General features: G+C 43.3%; 1 long non-coding RNA gene across 1 annotated transcript in view; it reads right to left on the bottom strand.

Annotated features, from left to right (window-relative positions):
* Positions 1-4,002: 4,002 nt before the first annotated feature.
* The window catches only part of LOC134738940 (uncharacterized), a 69,779-nt gene continuing 57,049 nt past the window's right edge, over positions 4,003-16,732 (bottom strand). Inside the window, exons 2-3 of the long non-coding RNA XR_010125229.1 lie at positions 4,365-4,479; positions 4,003-4,023 (exon numbers count right to left, since the gene is read on the bottom strand). This is a non-coding gene — a long non-coding RNA (uncharacterized LOC134738940). The remainder of the gene's footprint in view (positions 4,024-4,364; positions 4,480-16,732) is intronic.

Below are 16,732 nucleotides of genomic sequence, written 5' to 3'. Positions count from 1 at the left end.
CTGATATCAAACTATACTACAAGGCTACAGTGTCCAAAATAGCATGGTACTGGTACAAAAACAGGCATATAGACCAATGGAACAGAATAGAGAGCCCAGAAATAAGGCTGCACATCTATGACCATCTGATCTTTGACAAAGTTGATAAAAGCAAGCAATGAGGAAAAGAGTCCCTACTCCATAAGTGGTGCTGGGACAACTGGCTAGCCATATGCAGAAGATTGAAGCTGGACCCCTTCCTTACACCATATACACAAATCAGCTCAAGATGGATTGAAGACTTAAATGTAAAACCCAAAACTATAAGAACCCTGGAAGACAACCTAGGCAATACCATCCTGGACCTAGGAACAGGCAGATTTCATGACAAAGACACCAAAAGCAATCACAACAAATGCAAAAATTGACAAATCATATCTAATTAAACTTAAGACCTTCGGCACAGCAAAAGAAACTATCAACAGAGTAAACATACAGCCTGCAAAATGGGAAAAACTATTTGCAAACTATGCATCTGACAAAGGTCTAATATCCAGCATCTGTAAGGAACTTAAACAAATTTACAAGAGAAAAACAATCCTATTAAAAAGTGGGCATAGGACATAAACAGACACTTCTCAACGGGAGACGTACATGTGGCCAAGAAGCATATGAAAAAAAGCTCAATATCACTGTTCATGAGAGAAATACAAATCAAAACCACAGTGAGATACCATCTCACACAAGTCAGAATGGCTATTACTGAAAAGTCAAAAAATAACAGATAATGGCTTGGTTGCAGAGAAAAGGGAATTCTTATACACTGTTGGTGGGAGTGTAAATTAGTTCAACCATTGTGAAAAGCAGTGTGGTGATTCCTCAAAAAGCTAAAAGCAGAACTACCATTCGACCAAGCAATCCCATTAATGGGTAAATACCCAGAAGAATATAAATAATTCTGCCATAAAGACACATGCATATAAATGTTCACTGCAGCACTGTTCACGATAGCAAAGACATAGAATCAACCTAAATGCCCATCAATGACAGACTGGATGAAGAAAATGTGGTACATATACACCATGGAATATTATGCAACCATAAAGAAGAACAAGATCATGTCTTTCACTGGAACATGGATGGAGCTGGAGGCTATCATCCTTAGCAAACTAATGCAGGAACAGAAAACCAAATACCGCATTTTCTGACTTACAAGTGGGAGCTAAATGATAAGAACTTATGAACACAAAGAAGGAAACAGCAGACACTGGGGTCTACTTGAGGGGGGAGGGTGGGAGGAGAGAGAGGAGTAGAAAAGATAACTATTGGGTACTGGGCTTAATATCTGGGTGATGTAAAAATAGGTACAACAAGCCCCCATGACACGTGTTTATCTATGTAAAAAACCTTCACATGTACCCCCAAACCTAAAATAAAAATTTTAAAAAAAGAAAAAAAAATTCTGGTTTTTAGAGTGGCTAAGTAACAAAATGAAAATAAAATAAATCACACAAACAAATGAGTCTAAGCTGTGGTAAGGGGTGGGGGACTTATGGTTGGACCCCACCTGTGCGGTGTTTGTATTAGGGGAGGGACGAGTCATGAGGGAGGGCACTTTCAGGCTGGATGATGCCTCCCCAGTGGTGCAACTAAGCACTGAGACAGGTACTCACTGGCGGCTCTAGTGCACGACCCTCCTGACACCCTGTTGGGAAATGAGCGCACGGGAGCCCCCACAGTTTCCAGGTTCCTACAATTATCAGTGTGGATTGAAATGTTTTCCTGCATTGTAACCACCAGATGGCACTGCAGGGTGATATACTGAATGAGAAAGACTTGCATATAAAATTTTACTTTAATAACATGCCTGGGTTGGTTCCCTCCCCAGCCACCCCCCAACACACACCCATATTTCAACCATGAGGTTGGGTGACTCAGTAATCCAGTGAATTCTCATCCTAAAGTTGGAAGAAGACTGTAAATTATGCTAATTATAAAGCCCATGAATTATCATCTTCCAGCCATATTTTCTTCTTGCATAAAATGAAATTGTATTTATACTTTCATAATCCAAGCTAAAATTAGCCATAACACTCTGTGTACTATACAAGAGCAAGGATCTATTTTCTTATTTGTTTACAACGTATCCTTAGAATCTAGTATACTACCTGTCACGGATAAGCACTCAATGGAAAATAAATGGATGCATGAATTAATGAGTGCTAAAGATGATTATTAAGAAAATAAATACGTGGACCTCCATAACTTGGACTAAAACTAAGTTGGAATGATATGGCCCAGATGAAAACAAAAGCATGTATTTACATTTAGAAAGAGGCCTTTAGAGCATTAGAAATTATTAACTGGGCTGGTTTTGGTGGCTGACACCCACAATCGCATCACTTTGGGAGCTTGAGGCAGGAGGATCACTTGAGCTCAGGAGTCGAAGACCAGCCTGAGCAACATGGTGAAACCCCATCTCTACTAAAAATACAAAAAATTAGCTAGGCATGGTGGCACACACCTGTAGTCACAGCTACTTGCAAGGCTGAGGCAGGAGGATCACCTGAGCCAGGGAGGTGGAGTTTGCAGTTAGCTGAGATGATGCCACTGCATTGCAGCCTGGGTAACAGAGTGAGACTTCATAGCAAAAGAAAGAAAAGAAAAGAAAAGTAAGAAAGGAAGAGAAGGGAAGGGAGATGAGAAAGAAATAAGGAAAGAAAGAAAGAAAGAAAGAAAGAAAGAAAGAAAGAAAGAAAGAAAGAAAGAAAGAAAGAAAGAAAGAAAGAAAGAAAGAAAGAAAGGAAAGAAAGAAAGAAGGAAGGAAGGAAGGAAGGAAAGAAATAAAGAAAGAAGGAAGGAAGGAAAGAAAGAAAGAAAGAAAGAAAAAGAAAGAAAGAAAGAGAAAGAAAAGAAAGAAAGAAGAAAGAAAGAAAGAAAGAAAGAAAGAAAGAAAGAAAGAAAGAAAGAAAGAAAGAGAAAGAAAGAAAGAAAGAAAAAGGAAAGGAAAGGAGAAAAAAGGAAGGAAGGAAGAGTCCTGGCCCAGGCCCATCAGGCCCATAGACTCACCCAATGGGTGCTTCCCCATCCACCATGTGTAATTGGGGTGGGCACACTTGACAGTTGGTAGAACCCACAAGTTATGGGCTGAATTGTGTCTTCCCCCCAAAAAAATTATCTATCGGAGTCCTGATGTTCAGTACCTCAGAATGTGAACTTATTTGAAAAAAGGGTCATTGCAGATGTAATGAGTTAAGATAAGGTCACTAGGGTGAGCCCTAACCCATGCGCCTGGTGTCCTTATAAAACAGAAATTTACACACAGAGACACACACACAAGAAGGATACCACGTGAAGATGAAGGCAGAGACCCCAGTGATACTTCTATAAGCCAAAGCTCACCAGCAGCTGCAGCAACCAGCAGAAGCTGTGGGAGAGCCTGGAGTGGATCTCCTCTTGTGACCTCAGAGGAGCCAGCCCTCAGACTTCTGGCCTCCAGGACTGAGATGATACATTTCTTATGTTTAAGCCACCCAGTGTGTGATACTTATTATGTCAGCCCTAGTAAACAAATATACCATGTGTAGATTCCTTGTTCTGCAGAGTAAGAGCTATCACAGTGGGGTAAGCCAAGCAAAAACTTATGTTAACCTTCAGGCCGAGACAGTAAATCAAAAACAATGTTGTATCCCAAGGGAAACAGTAGATGCAGGGGAAGCAAAGCCAATGGATTCCATCATATCCCTTTTTCATTCACTAATCAGGCTCCTTCCAAGCCACAGACATCTTAGAAGGTGAAAGTGAAGTACTGCAAACTCACCCAAGTGTAGTCCCAAGCACAGCTGCTGAGCCCATGTGGAACTTTTTCTAGAGCCAGTGACCATACACATGGCACACAGCCAAGGATCCGATGAATGCAGTTTCTCCTCTTTATCAGCAGGGAGGAGTAGGAGCAGCTTGCGCTCACGTGGGATGGATAGCAGTACTCATTCACGGCTCTTCCCAGGGCAATGTTAATTCTCCGGCTCTCTGTCAGGATACAGGCTGAAAAGACCAGGACCTTGTGGACATTCCACAGAGCATCATGTTGGTCCACTATGTGGACACATTAAGGCTGAATGAACAAAATGTAGCAAGTATGTTGCCAGGAGGTGGGAAGAAAGATAAGAGAGAAAGCCTATTAAGATCAGGAACCCCATAGATCAGTATGTTTGTAAGGATCCAGTGGTCTGGGGCTTACTGGGACATTCCTTCTAAAGTAAAATATAAAATTATTGCACCTTACACCTCCCACCTTTAAGAAGGAAGCACAAGGCCCGGCAGACTTCTCTGGATTCTGGAGGCAGCATTTCCCACCCTTGGGAACATTGCTCAAACACACTTACCTGCGACATGAAAGATGCCAGTTTTGCATGAGACCCAGAGAAGGAAGAGCAGGGCAGCAGGTCCAGGATGAGGTGCAAGTGTCCCTGCTGCTGGGCCCTTACAGCCCGGCAGGCCCTAGTGGGAAAAGACACAGGTGGCATTTAAGACAAGGCTCAACAGGAGAATCACAGCACAGACCCTTAGGTCTAGAGCAAGCTCACATCATTAGCAGCAGAAAAATATGCTCTGTTTGAAAAAAGCTTTGTCCTGCTACCTCACCATGGCAAGAAGCGACCATGCGGCCAGCCCACCATGACCTGGGTTCAGGTCAGGACCCCCTAACTCATAAGGTCAGACAAGCAATCTGCAAATAATTCTCATGATGGAGCACCAGTAGGGCCAGTAGGCACTTGTAAGTTGCACTGGCAGGTGTCTGAGACACTCTCCCACACCCAGCCCTGCCTGTCACCCACCACTTCTAAGCAGTGTTTTCCCTTCAGTTAACTCCTGTGACCACACGGTGGCAGGGAAAGGGGCTTGTCCCTTTTTACCTGCTGAGCAGGGAGGGAAATGCTTGGTTCACAGATGGCAGATGGGTAAACTTGCTACATGGTACTAGCTGAAAATAGACTATTCCTGCACTACAGCCACTGATAACTCAGGGTGCCCCCCGAAAGACGTAATGAGGGACTTCCTCCCAATGTCATCTACTTAGAGTGGAAACAAAAGTGGCCTGAGGTTAAAACACATATAGATTCATTGGCAGTGGTGAATGGCTTGGCTGGTTGTTTAGTGACTTAGAAGAAGAAAGATTCAAAGTTTGGGACAAGGAGGCCTGTGAATGGTCCTGTCAGGATGAGCTTTAAACATAGAGAAGGTCATGTTCTACGTTAGTTTCCCCAAGACAGCATTCACCGTGGAAGAAACATCAAACAACCAAGGAGGCTGAATGACTCAGCCAACCGAGGTTCAGCCCTCCTCACTCACTGCTCACTCCAGTAGTGGCACAATGAACCCATGAACGAAGCAGCTGTGGTGACAGGGAAGGAGGCTATGCATGGACCCAACAGCATGGTCTCCAACTCACCAAGGCTGATCTAGCTGCTAAATACCCAACCTGCAAGCCACAGAGAACAACCCTGAGCCCCCAGTATGGCACAATCACTCAGAGACCAACCAGCCACTCTGGAAGGGAATGATTCTGCTTTACAGGAATTAACTCATATCCTGGTGGGAGTTTGGCTTTCCTTTCCACAGAACTTCAGGCACCATCACTATCCGAGAGTTTACAAAACATCTGGTCCGCCCACGTGAATCCTGCACGACGTGCCTTTGGACCCAGGGACCCACTTCACAGCAAAAGAAGTTTGACAGCGTGCAAGTGAGCATGGGTTCACCAGTCCTATCACATCCCGCACTGCCCTGGAGCTTCTGTCCTGATAGCTCAATGAAGCTACCCTTTGAGGATACAGCTTGGAGATAATCTCCTGCAAGGATGGGGCACTACACTCCAAGATGCAATATTCTCTCGAAATCAATAACAAAGACATGGTACTGTGTCCCCAGGAGGTCTACCGTGAGTATGGTATTCAGTGGCTGGAAGGAGTGCTGCCCTACTTATGACTGCTCCCAGTGGCTCACTTAGAGAACTGTGCTTCCCATCCTTGCAACTCCCCAGAGGGGGACTTTTTCCACTAAGGGACACAGCAAGAGTCTCATTACACATTAAGCTGGGACTGCCTCCCTGACACTTCAGGCTTCTTTTGCCATACAACCAGCAGCAAGAAAAGGTGTCACCATCTGGCAAGACTAATTGGCTCTAATCATTAAAAAAGAGGCTTCTGGTGGGGCGCAGTGGCTCACGCCTGTAATCTCAGCACTTTGGGAGACTGAGGTGGGCAGATCACAAGGTCAAGAGATCGAGACCATCTTGGCCAACATGGTGAAACTCTGTCTCTACTAAAAATACAAAAATCAGCTGGGCGTGGTGGTACACACCTAAAGTTCCAGCTACTCGGGAGACTGAGACAGGAGAATCGCTTGAACCCGGGAGGTGGAAGTTCCACTGAGCTGAGAGATCGCACCACTGCACTCCAGCCTGGCGACAGAGTGAGACCCGTCTCAAAAAAAAAAAAAAAAAAAAAGAGCCTGCTGTTGCACATGGAAGGAAGGAAGAACACCTTCAGCACCCACATGATCCACAGGGGTGTCTATTAGTCCTCGCTGACTGAATATTGATAACAAATGGAGGGCACTTCAGTCATGAACCAAGGAAGGTATGGTGAGCAGAGGACAGAGACCCCGAGGGATGAGAGTCTGGGCAGCCCCCACCCCGGACCATCAAAGTCTAAGTCTAGCAGTGCCAGCTGGGGGTGAGGAGAATCAAGACTGGGTAGTAGATGGGGGAGGTCATGAGTATCTGTCATTGTCCCAAGATCACTTCAGCATAGAGACATCAGTTTGTCTCAATAACCTTTCCATTGTAGGTTTCTCCAGGAAAAGAGACCAACCAAGTCCCAGAGGAGCTCTGCCCACATCAAGCGAGCTTCTGGAACGTGGCAGAATGCTGCAGGTGGACTGCAGTGGTTCTGTGGTATGTTGGCCAACTCCTACCCTCAGTTCAGGGCGCGCATTCCTCAGACGCCAGGGGTAGCCTGCATCTAGTGACTCATTGATGCTAGGATACAAAGACCCAGCTCCCGAAACTTTAATTCAAGGCATCTCTGAAATGCCACCCAAGCTTCAAAGCTCTCTGTGACATCAGCTGAGGCCTCAGTTGCATCCCTATTGCACTTCAATTTCTCCTGTGGCATCCTGCTCCCTCCCTCACTCACAGGGGCTGTTCCTCAGAGCCATTCCCAGCCACCACCTGCATGCACATCTCCATCTCAGAGTCTGTTTCCTGGGAATCCTGACCCAGGGCAATGTCTGAAGCCTAGACTCTGGAAACATGGGGCTATGAAGGAGCATGAGGGTTAAAGTTCAGGCTCAGACCTGAGATACATTCTCTCTACCATAGGACCCAATGCATAAAGCTGATAGCTGGATGTCTAACTGACTCTACTTTTCAGTTTTCAGCCATTCAGAAGGGAAAGGCACCTTAAAAATCCCAGCATGCCCGATTCCCTCATTTACTAGTTGTGTAATCTTAACGAAGCTACTTGACTTTTCTGAGCTTCTCATCTAAAACAATGAAATAACAATCATTAACCACCCATTCAGTTGTAATTATTAAATGGTCTAATCAGTGTCAGTTACTTAGCACAGTGCCTGGCATATTGCTAAAGTTCCTGAAGTGTCAATCCATTATCCTCGGGTGGGCAACAGATGGAACATCCCTTATTTTTACATGCTTAGTATGTCTGAATTTAATTTCTATCTCAAGCTCTCCTCACGTCTTCTTAGAAGAATGTTCAACATTGATAATTTAAGGTCAATTCAGTTCTCTGGGTCAATTCAGCCAACCAGGGGTTAATTGCCTCCTACCTCATGCTCAGGGTGGCGTCCGGTTGCCATCGGCCTTAGATAGCATCTGGGTGTGAGAGGGACTGTCTGTGGCTCAGGTGTCATCATGAGCCAGTCTCCACTGGGACACACGATGCCTGTCTGGGTCTTGGCCAGCGTCACCTTGAGGTGTCTGCCTTCTCTCTGGTTTCTGATGCTTTCGTCAGAGGAGTTTAAAGCAGAGCACCTCCATCTTGAATAGAAGCTGGGTAAAATAAGGCTGAGACCTACTGGGCTGCATTCCCAGGAGGTTAAGCCATTCTCAGTCACAGGATGAGATAGGAGGTCAGCAGAAGATATAGGCCATAACAACCTTGCTGATAAAACAGGTTGCAGTAAAGAAGCTGCCAAACCCACCAAAACCAAGATGGCAACGGAAGAGACCTCTGGTCGTCCTCACTGCTACACTCCCATCAGCACCATGACAGTTTACAAATGTCATGGCAACGTCAAAAAGTTACCCTATATGGTCTAAAAGGGGGAGGCATGAATAATCCACCCCTTGTTTAGCATATCATCAAGAAATAACCATAAACATGGGCAACAAGCAGCCCCTTTCACTTTACTGTATGGACTTGCCCTGAATTCCTTCTTGCACGAGATCCAAGAACCTTCTCTTGGGGTCTGGATTGGGACTCCTTTCCAGTAACATCTTGGACTGTTGCTTCCCCAGAGTGGATTCCCTGGTAAAGAAATGAGGTTTTCAAGCTGACGAGCTCTGCCATAGTAAACGTGATAAACATCGTAAACTGTGAGATTTGAACCACACTTTTAGGCTTCCTAGTTTTAGATTTTTCATTTGGTCAAGTGACTTCCTCCTCACAGGTTGTGTGGATGGAAGAGACAAGGAAGGAAGTCAGCCACCCTGTGGAGTAGCCAGGGCTCACCATGTCTAAGCCATGACCCCATGCTGAGCTTCTGGCCCAAGGCAAGTGCTCCCAACATTTAGGGCCTGGCAACGCTCATTGCATTGTTTTGTATTAATAGATAAGCTTAGAAAAGTCAAGTTGTTTCCTTTACATTATTCAACTAGTAAATGGGGAAACTGGGTATGTTGGAATTGCTTAGATGCATTTCCCTTCCGAATTTTTAAAGACTGAAAACCGAAGAGGAGAGTCAGCTACTAGGTTTTGTTGACGTGGTTTATTTCGATTGATATTATTTCTTTATGAATATTTTGAGATATATTGCTTTCCTAAGACCCTACACCTCCATCTGGCCACAGACACCAGATGGGAAGTGGACCTTTTCTACGTTAGAATGAAGGAGTGAATACACCTCAATTCTAAATGTGCACTTATGGTGACACTGGGCTATGATGACACTGGTGTCTTAAAGTGATGCAAATTTCAGCGTTAGCTACTAACCCCACCTGCCACCCAGCATCTTTTGTTGGCACCGCAGGTGGATGTGTGGTAGGGGCTTAGATATATCTCTTGGTGTCATAGAAGCGTAGCCAGCCAGCAATTAATTTAGTGTCCACCAGAGTTTTCTCTGGTCTTGCCATCTAGCTTGCCCATGTATTCTGAACCTGGGAACTGTGCAAATCATGCTTTATTTTTTCCATAGGGAACTTTAGTTCTTGGCTTCAACTGCTTTCTAGTTATGTTGATAAATTTCTCTTAAGACATGGACATCAATTTGTGATTTTTAAAGTAAACTTCTGCTCCTATTTTATGTCTCTCCAGGTCATTTGCATTATCAGTAAAGCAGTGAGTTTTAAGGGTTGTTGTTACTCAACTAGCTGGTATTGAGCTTAGAACTTAAACCTAGAGTGCAGACTTGTGAACAAGTGTGAAGCACATTGAGTATGTTTAAATGGAGATGTTTCACTTCTTTTCCCTGAGCTGCCTTTCTTCCCCTTCTTTTCTTTAAACTTCTTGACAGAGTCATCTGCATTTCTACTTCTGTTACTTTATCTATTTATTTTTAAATTATTATTATTAATTACACTTACAATACATTGAAAATACAGTCTCATGGTTTAAAATTCAGACACTTTACATAAAATTGAAGTCGTTTTTCCTCACCACTCACAATATAATAGCTAACATTTGTGGAGTTTTCAGTCTATGCAAGCCTCCTAGAAGCATTTCTGATTATTTTTTTTTACTTTGCTCAATGGTTTTATAACACATAGGTAATGTTATTTTATCCTTATGTTAGAGATGAGGAATTTAAGGCCCAAATAAATGAAATAACTTGCACGAAGTCACACAGTAGAAGGCAAAGCTTGGATTTGAGCCCCAGGAAGTTTATGACAAAGACTGTGTCCTTTTTAAAAAAAAAATTTCAACTTTTATTTTAGGTGCAGGGGGTACATGTGCAGGTTTGTTATATGGGTATATTGTGTGATGCTGACACTTGGGGCACAAATCCTATCACCCAGGTAGTGAGCATAGCAGCCGATTGTTTTTCACCCCTTGCTCCCCTCTATCCCCCCTAAGTAGTGCTGAAACTGCCTTTGCAAAAATTATATCAGGAGAGCAATTGTAACAGTGAGCTGAGCTAACACACCACCCATCTTGCCTTTCCTTTAATTATTCCTGGGCTACTGGGCTGAGCTAACTTTGAAAGACATTTAGGCTATCATTTAAATGATAAGAAGCCTTGCCCAGAACTCAACCACTTTTGTAAAGCTAATAGGAGGCGATTAGGCTGCGGGGAGGAAAGGAGCCTGAGACCTGCTAAGGTACAGACAGAAACGATTACCAGCCATTATTCCAGAGGTTATAAACTATGCAACTTCCTCAATTGCTCCTGCAAATAACACCACTATTGTAGCTTGGCCTTTTGAGATATCTTTTCAGATTTTTTGCAAGTCTGACACCCATGGTACCACCTAGACCCACCAACCCCACTCCTGTGGCCCCACACATAAGTGATTCAGCATGCAGGAGGACAGCTAGCAAGAGGCCAAGACCTACAGAACAAACACCACCAGTCCTCTGTCAGCAGGAAGCAGTTATAGAAGACTAACCATCTTTCCCCCAAAGAACTGGGATCTTGGACTCTTAAGGGTGGGATGTTTTATGGTAGGTAGTTAGTCATACATGAGCAGGGCAGGAGAGGGCCCCCACAACCAGGAATGTCAGGTGACCATCAGGTGATGGTTAGGCGGTTGTTAAAGTGTCTCTCTAAAATAATATAATAATTAGTCACAACTGGCGCCAGGGAAAGGCAGTTTCCCAATAGAAACACCTGAAACTGGTGATCAGCAGCTCCCCAGTAAGATCTCAGGAGTCGGACAAGTGGGCTCAAGTATGCACAATAAGAGGAAAAATGGCAGAGCTTAATTAGTATATGAGCTTCCTCTAAGAACATTCAACTGGCAAGGGAAAAATGCCTCCAGTGAACATGTGTACAACTTCAGGAAACACACTGCAAATACAGCCCCTCCCAAGGGCTGACAGGCCACTGCTCATGTGGACAGCCCACTCCAAGTGAAGAACTAGGGTAGAAGGGACACAATACCCTGGAAGCATGCCAAGGTATAAAACCCCAAGTCAAAAGTCAAACAGTGCACTTGACCTCTCAAGTGACCTGTTTGCCTGTCTTCCAAGTGTACTTGACTTCCTTTCATTCCTGCTCTAAAACTGCTTAATGAGCTTTCATTCCTGCTCTAAAAAACTTGCCTTGGTCTCTCCCTCTGCCTTATGCCCCTCAGTCAAATTCTTTCTTCTGAGGAGTCAAGAATTGAAGTGGCTGCAGACCCATACAGATTCACTGCTGCTAACATTTCTTTATGCAGCAGGCAGGAAGATCCCATCAGGTGGTTACAGTCCTCAGTATCAAACGTTGCCATCTTTATGTCCATCTGTACCCAATGGGAAAATAAATCCTTATACCAAAAAGACACATGCATTTGTATTTTCAACACAGCAGTATTCACAAAAGCTGTGTCTTAACAAAAGAAGACATTTGACCCCCTGACTCCTGCCCCAAGTCGTGTCGCTTCCTTACAGGGTCACTTAAAATAATCACATGGTATGATTCTCTTCAGACCATTCCCTCCACATTTAGATAAATTTATAAAATATAGAGCTTTATTACAACTTACATTTTTTTCTCCCAAGGGCATTCCATCTAATTCTTTGTAAGTACTGCAGAGGGCTCCACAACACAGATGTACAATATCTGGGGTATTTAGTCTTCCCCTACTGATGGACATTTAAAACCTGTTTTTATCATTAAAAATAATGCTTTAGAACATCACTGCTCACACCTCCGTGCACATGCACAGCATTTCATGTGATATCAGGGTAGGCACCAAGGTCTGGAACTGCACATCAAAATGTGTCTAGTTTAATAGAGCCTTTTTTTTTTTTTTTTTTGCTTCCTGGGCATCTGCTTGGGACCCTGTCCTCTTCCCACTACACTGTTCTAGGATTCTTATTAATGAAATTATATAGCATGGATACTTTTATATCTGGCTTCTTTTGGTTAGCATAATATTTTTGAGATTTATCCATGTTGCTTGTATCATTAGTTTGTTCCTTTTGTATTAGTAAGTAGCATTTCATTGGGTGAACATAATAAACTTTATTTTTCTGTTGATGGACATTTAAATTGTTTCTGATTTGGATAACTGTAAATACAAACTGCTATGAACATTTATGGTCAAGTCTTTATGTGGGCAGATAAATGCTATTTTTAAATTTAAGAAAACTAAACAACAGAAGTGAATTGATTAGCAAGTTACCCATATTTAAGTTGGAATCATCTGAAAAGATTATATATCTTGTTTAAGACTTAAAAACTAACATAATCTTTATAAAATATAATTCTGCATCTGAAAAAGCCTTTGAAGTATACTCAAAGTTCTCATTCACACAATTTAGGGTGAAGTCACACCAATCTGGATTATAGAATAATCCAAAAAGAAGTCTAGCTTTGTTAGAATTGATTTTCTGCTGCTCTAACAGAATACCTGAGACAGGGTAATTTTTGATGAACAGAAATTTATCTACCTTTGGTCTTTGATGTTGGTGACCTTCTGGTGGGGTTTTTGCCTGGGCACCCTTTTTGCTGATGTTGATCCTATTGCTTTCTGTTTCCTTCTAATAGTCAGGCCCCTCTTCTGCAGGTCTGCTGGAGTTTGCTGGAGGTCCACTCCAGACCCTGTTTGCCTGGGTATCATCAGAGGAGGTTGCAGAACAGCAAAGATTGCTGCCTGCTCCTTCCTCTGGAAGCTTTGTCCCAGAGGGGCACTCGCCAGACACCAGCCAGAGATCTCCTGTATGTGTCTGTCAATGACTGCTGGGAGGTGTCAGGAGGCACAGGGCTCTGAGACCCACTTGACGAGGCAGTCTGTCCCTTGGCAGAACTCAAGCGCTGTGCTGGGAGATCTGCTGCTCTCTTCAGAGCCAGCAGGCAGGAACATTTAAGTCTGCTGAAGCTGCACCCACAGCTGCCCCTTCCCCGGGTAGGGACTGCTGCCTTTCTTTCAGAGATGCCATGCCCAGAGACGAGGAATCTAGACAGGCAGTCTGGCTACAGTGGCTTTGCTGCACTGTGGTAGGTTCAGCACCCAGTTAGAATGGCAATAATTAAAAAGTCAGGAACAAAAGATGCTGGAGAGGATGTGGAGAAATAGGAACAATTTTACACTGTTGGTGGGAGTGTAAATTAGTTCAACCATTGTGGAAGACAGTGTGGCGATTCCTCAAGGATCTAGAACCAGAAATACCATTTGACCCAGCAATCCCATTACTGGGTATATACCCAAAGGATTATAAATCATTCTACTATAAAGACACATGCACACATATGTTTATTGCAGCACTACTCACAATAGCAAAGACAGAACCGATCCAAATGCCCAGCAATGATAGACTGCATAAAGAAAATGTGTCACATATTCACCATGGAATACTATGCAGCTATAAGAAAGAATGAGTTCACGTCCTTTGCAGGGACATGGATGAAGCTGGAAACCATCATTCTCAGCAAACAAACACAGGAACAGAAAACCAAACACCACATGTTCTCACTCATAAGCGGGAGTTGAACAATGAGAACATATGGGCACAGGGAGGGGAACATCACACACTGGGGCCTGTCGGGTGATGGAGGGCAAGGGGAGGGAGAGCATTAGGAGAAACACCTAATGGAGATGACGGGTTGATGGGTGCGGCAAACCACCATGGCACATGTATACCTATGTAACAAACCTGCATGTTCTGCACATGTATCTCAGAACTTAAAGTATAATAAAAAAGAAAAAAAAGAAAATTGATACAAAAAATATTGAATAAAGATAATAATTCCTGGAAAATAATGTATTTGGCTTATGGTTCTGGAGGCTGGGAAGTCCAAAAACATGGCAACATCATCTGGTATGGGCCTTTGTGCTGTGTCATCCCATGGTGGGACACAGAAAGGCAAGAGAGGGTGAGAGCAAGAGAGCAAGAGGGGGAAGGGGGCCAAACTTGCTTTTATAACAACCCACTTTCACAATAACTAACCACTCTCATGATAACAACATTAATCCACTCATGAGGGCAGATCCCTCAGGACCTAATCACCTCTTATTAGGCTCCATCTCCCAACACTTTGCAGTTGGGGGTTAAGTTTCTAACACACAAACTTTGGGGGAGCACATTTGTATTAGTCTGTTCTCACAATACTATAAAGAAATACTTGAAACTGGGTAATTTATAAAGAAAAGAGGTTTGATTGGCTCACGGTTCCACTTAGGCTTAGGAGGAAGCATGGCTTAGGAGGCCTCGGGAAACTTGCAACCATGGCAGAAGGCAAAGGGTAAGCAGGCACATCTTACATGGCAGGAGGAAGAGAGCAAACGGGGAGGTGCTACATACTTTTAAACAGCCAGATTTTGTGAGAACACACTCACTATCAATGAGAACAGCAAAGGGGAACTCTGCCCCCATGATGCAATCACCTCCCACCAGGCTCCTCCTCCGACACTGGGGATTACGATTCGACATGAGATTTGGGCAGGGACACAAATCCAACCCATATCAAAACTCAAACCAAAGAAGGTCTTTATGATTTCTAGGGTGTATCAAATATCTGAGATTATTTGCCTAAAAAGATGTTTCTCAGGAAAGATCCTATGCTATTTATCTAAATGATCAATTATATTCTATTGTATGTTGCCTTTCGCTCTTAAGCATTCTCCCTGGGATCTTGATTACACTATTAATTTGCTTAACAAACACTTCCCTCAGAGTATAACAAAAAGCATGAGCTAAACACATTGAGGTATAACAAATCCCTAGTTAATGGGGCCTAATTAGTGAAGTTGTGACTTTATGTGAGCATAATCAGGCTCTCACCAGGTCAACCCATGAGGATAGGCAAGTTCTTATAAGTACCGCGCGCTAACCGATTGCGCCACTGGAGCCACAAGGATAGGCAAGTTCTAAGATATCAAGCAGGTGGGTGGGATTGGGGAAGGTGAGGACCCACAGAGGGGAGGCACCCTAGTTAATATCACTAAAAGTCTGCCTTTGGCAACACTGAGTGGCAGGCTTCTTATGGCTCAGATGCTCCCTGGTAAGAGAATTCTTTATACAAACTTCAGCAAAAGGAAATGTTATATTATTAATAGCTGATTAATGGTAGAAATAATTCATCTTAATTCTGAACACACCAGATCAGCCCAGGATTGATGATCCTGGATTGATGATCAAACATAACTCTATGAAAAAGAAAATGGATCTATTAAATTCCCCCAAAAAAATAAATTAGAGTGAGGATGGTGTGTCTCATAACCTGCATTACACACACACACAAAAAGAAAATGGGAAGGCTATGGAGCTCTTGCCAAGACTTTTGGGGAATTCAAAGGAAAGAAAAGTCACTGACCTATGACCAAACCTGCTCAGCTTCCTAGCTATTTGCCCTGGAGATTCATGTAGCCATCAGAAGACTTTTATCTCAGAGTATATTTTGTTATACTCCGAGGGAAGTGTTTGCTAAGCAAATTAATAGTGTAATCAAGATCCCAGGGAGAATGCTTAAGAGCCAAAGGCAACATACAATAGATAAGCTATACCCTGAGGCTTATCCTTAAGAAAATAATTTTAGCAAGGGCCCTGGTCTGCTCTCTTGGGGCACTGTCTTCAGAGGGTAATGCAGCCGGCTCCCAGGACTCCCAAGAACCAATTGAGAACATCTCTTCCTAAATCTCCCTTCAGCGAGGTCTCTGTTGGAGGCTCAACCATGGTGGGAGTGTTTACATCACAGAAATTGACAAATGCTCAAACCAGGTCTCCTTACCCTCAAGCATTTATCAGCATACCACTGCCAGTGATGCTGTGTGGCCAGCTCACTATGCTTTGTCCAGAGCTCAGCTGATAATAAGTTCTCAGCAGGTTCTTTTAATGAGTGCAAGAGATTTATAAGAGGTAAAAGGAAAATGAACTGCAGGAAACAAAAGACTTGTTAATTATCTTATTGCTGTTAAGAGTGCACCTTTGTTTCTAATGCATGAACTTAAAGCAGGCTAGTTTAAGAACACTCTCCCAAGTGTGTGAGAGAGCATGGAGATACAAGGCTTTTTTCTTTTCTTTTCTTTTCTTTTTTTTTTTTTTTTTTTTTTTGCAAAAACAGAAAACTTGACAAAGGATAGCTTCAACAAGTAACAAGGTTAATTTTCTCACATAACATCGAGTTTAAGGGTAAAAGTCCAAAGCCAACAAATCTGCTCATAAGGTGTTTACTGTCTTCAGCTTCATCATCATCATCATGTGACTCTAAAGGTGAAAAGATGACTGCTGCTCCTCCAGCTATTACATCTACATTTCAGGAAGACAGAAGAGGAAAAGCACAGGAGAGTCCTCCCCCAGGGACTTCTGCCTACATCTCATCAGCCAGAATTGTGTAAAGAGCCCTTTAGCTGCAAAGGAGCTGGTGA

The sequence above is a fragment of the Pongo pygmaeus genome, chromosome 22 (genome assembly GCF_028885625.2).
Source record: "Pongo pygmaeus isolate AG05252 chromosome 22, NHGRI_mPonPyg2-v2.0_pri, whole genome shotgun sequence".
Taxonomy (NCBI): domain Eukaryota; kingdom Metazoa; phylum Chordata; class Mammalia; order Primates; family Hominidae; genus Pongo; species Pongo pygmaeus.
This window is presented reverse-complemented; position numbering and strand designations above follow the sequence as displayed.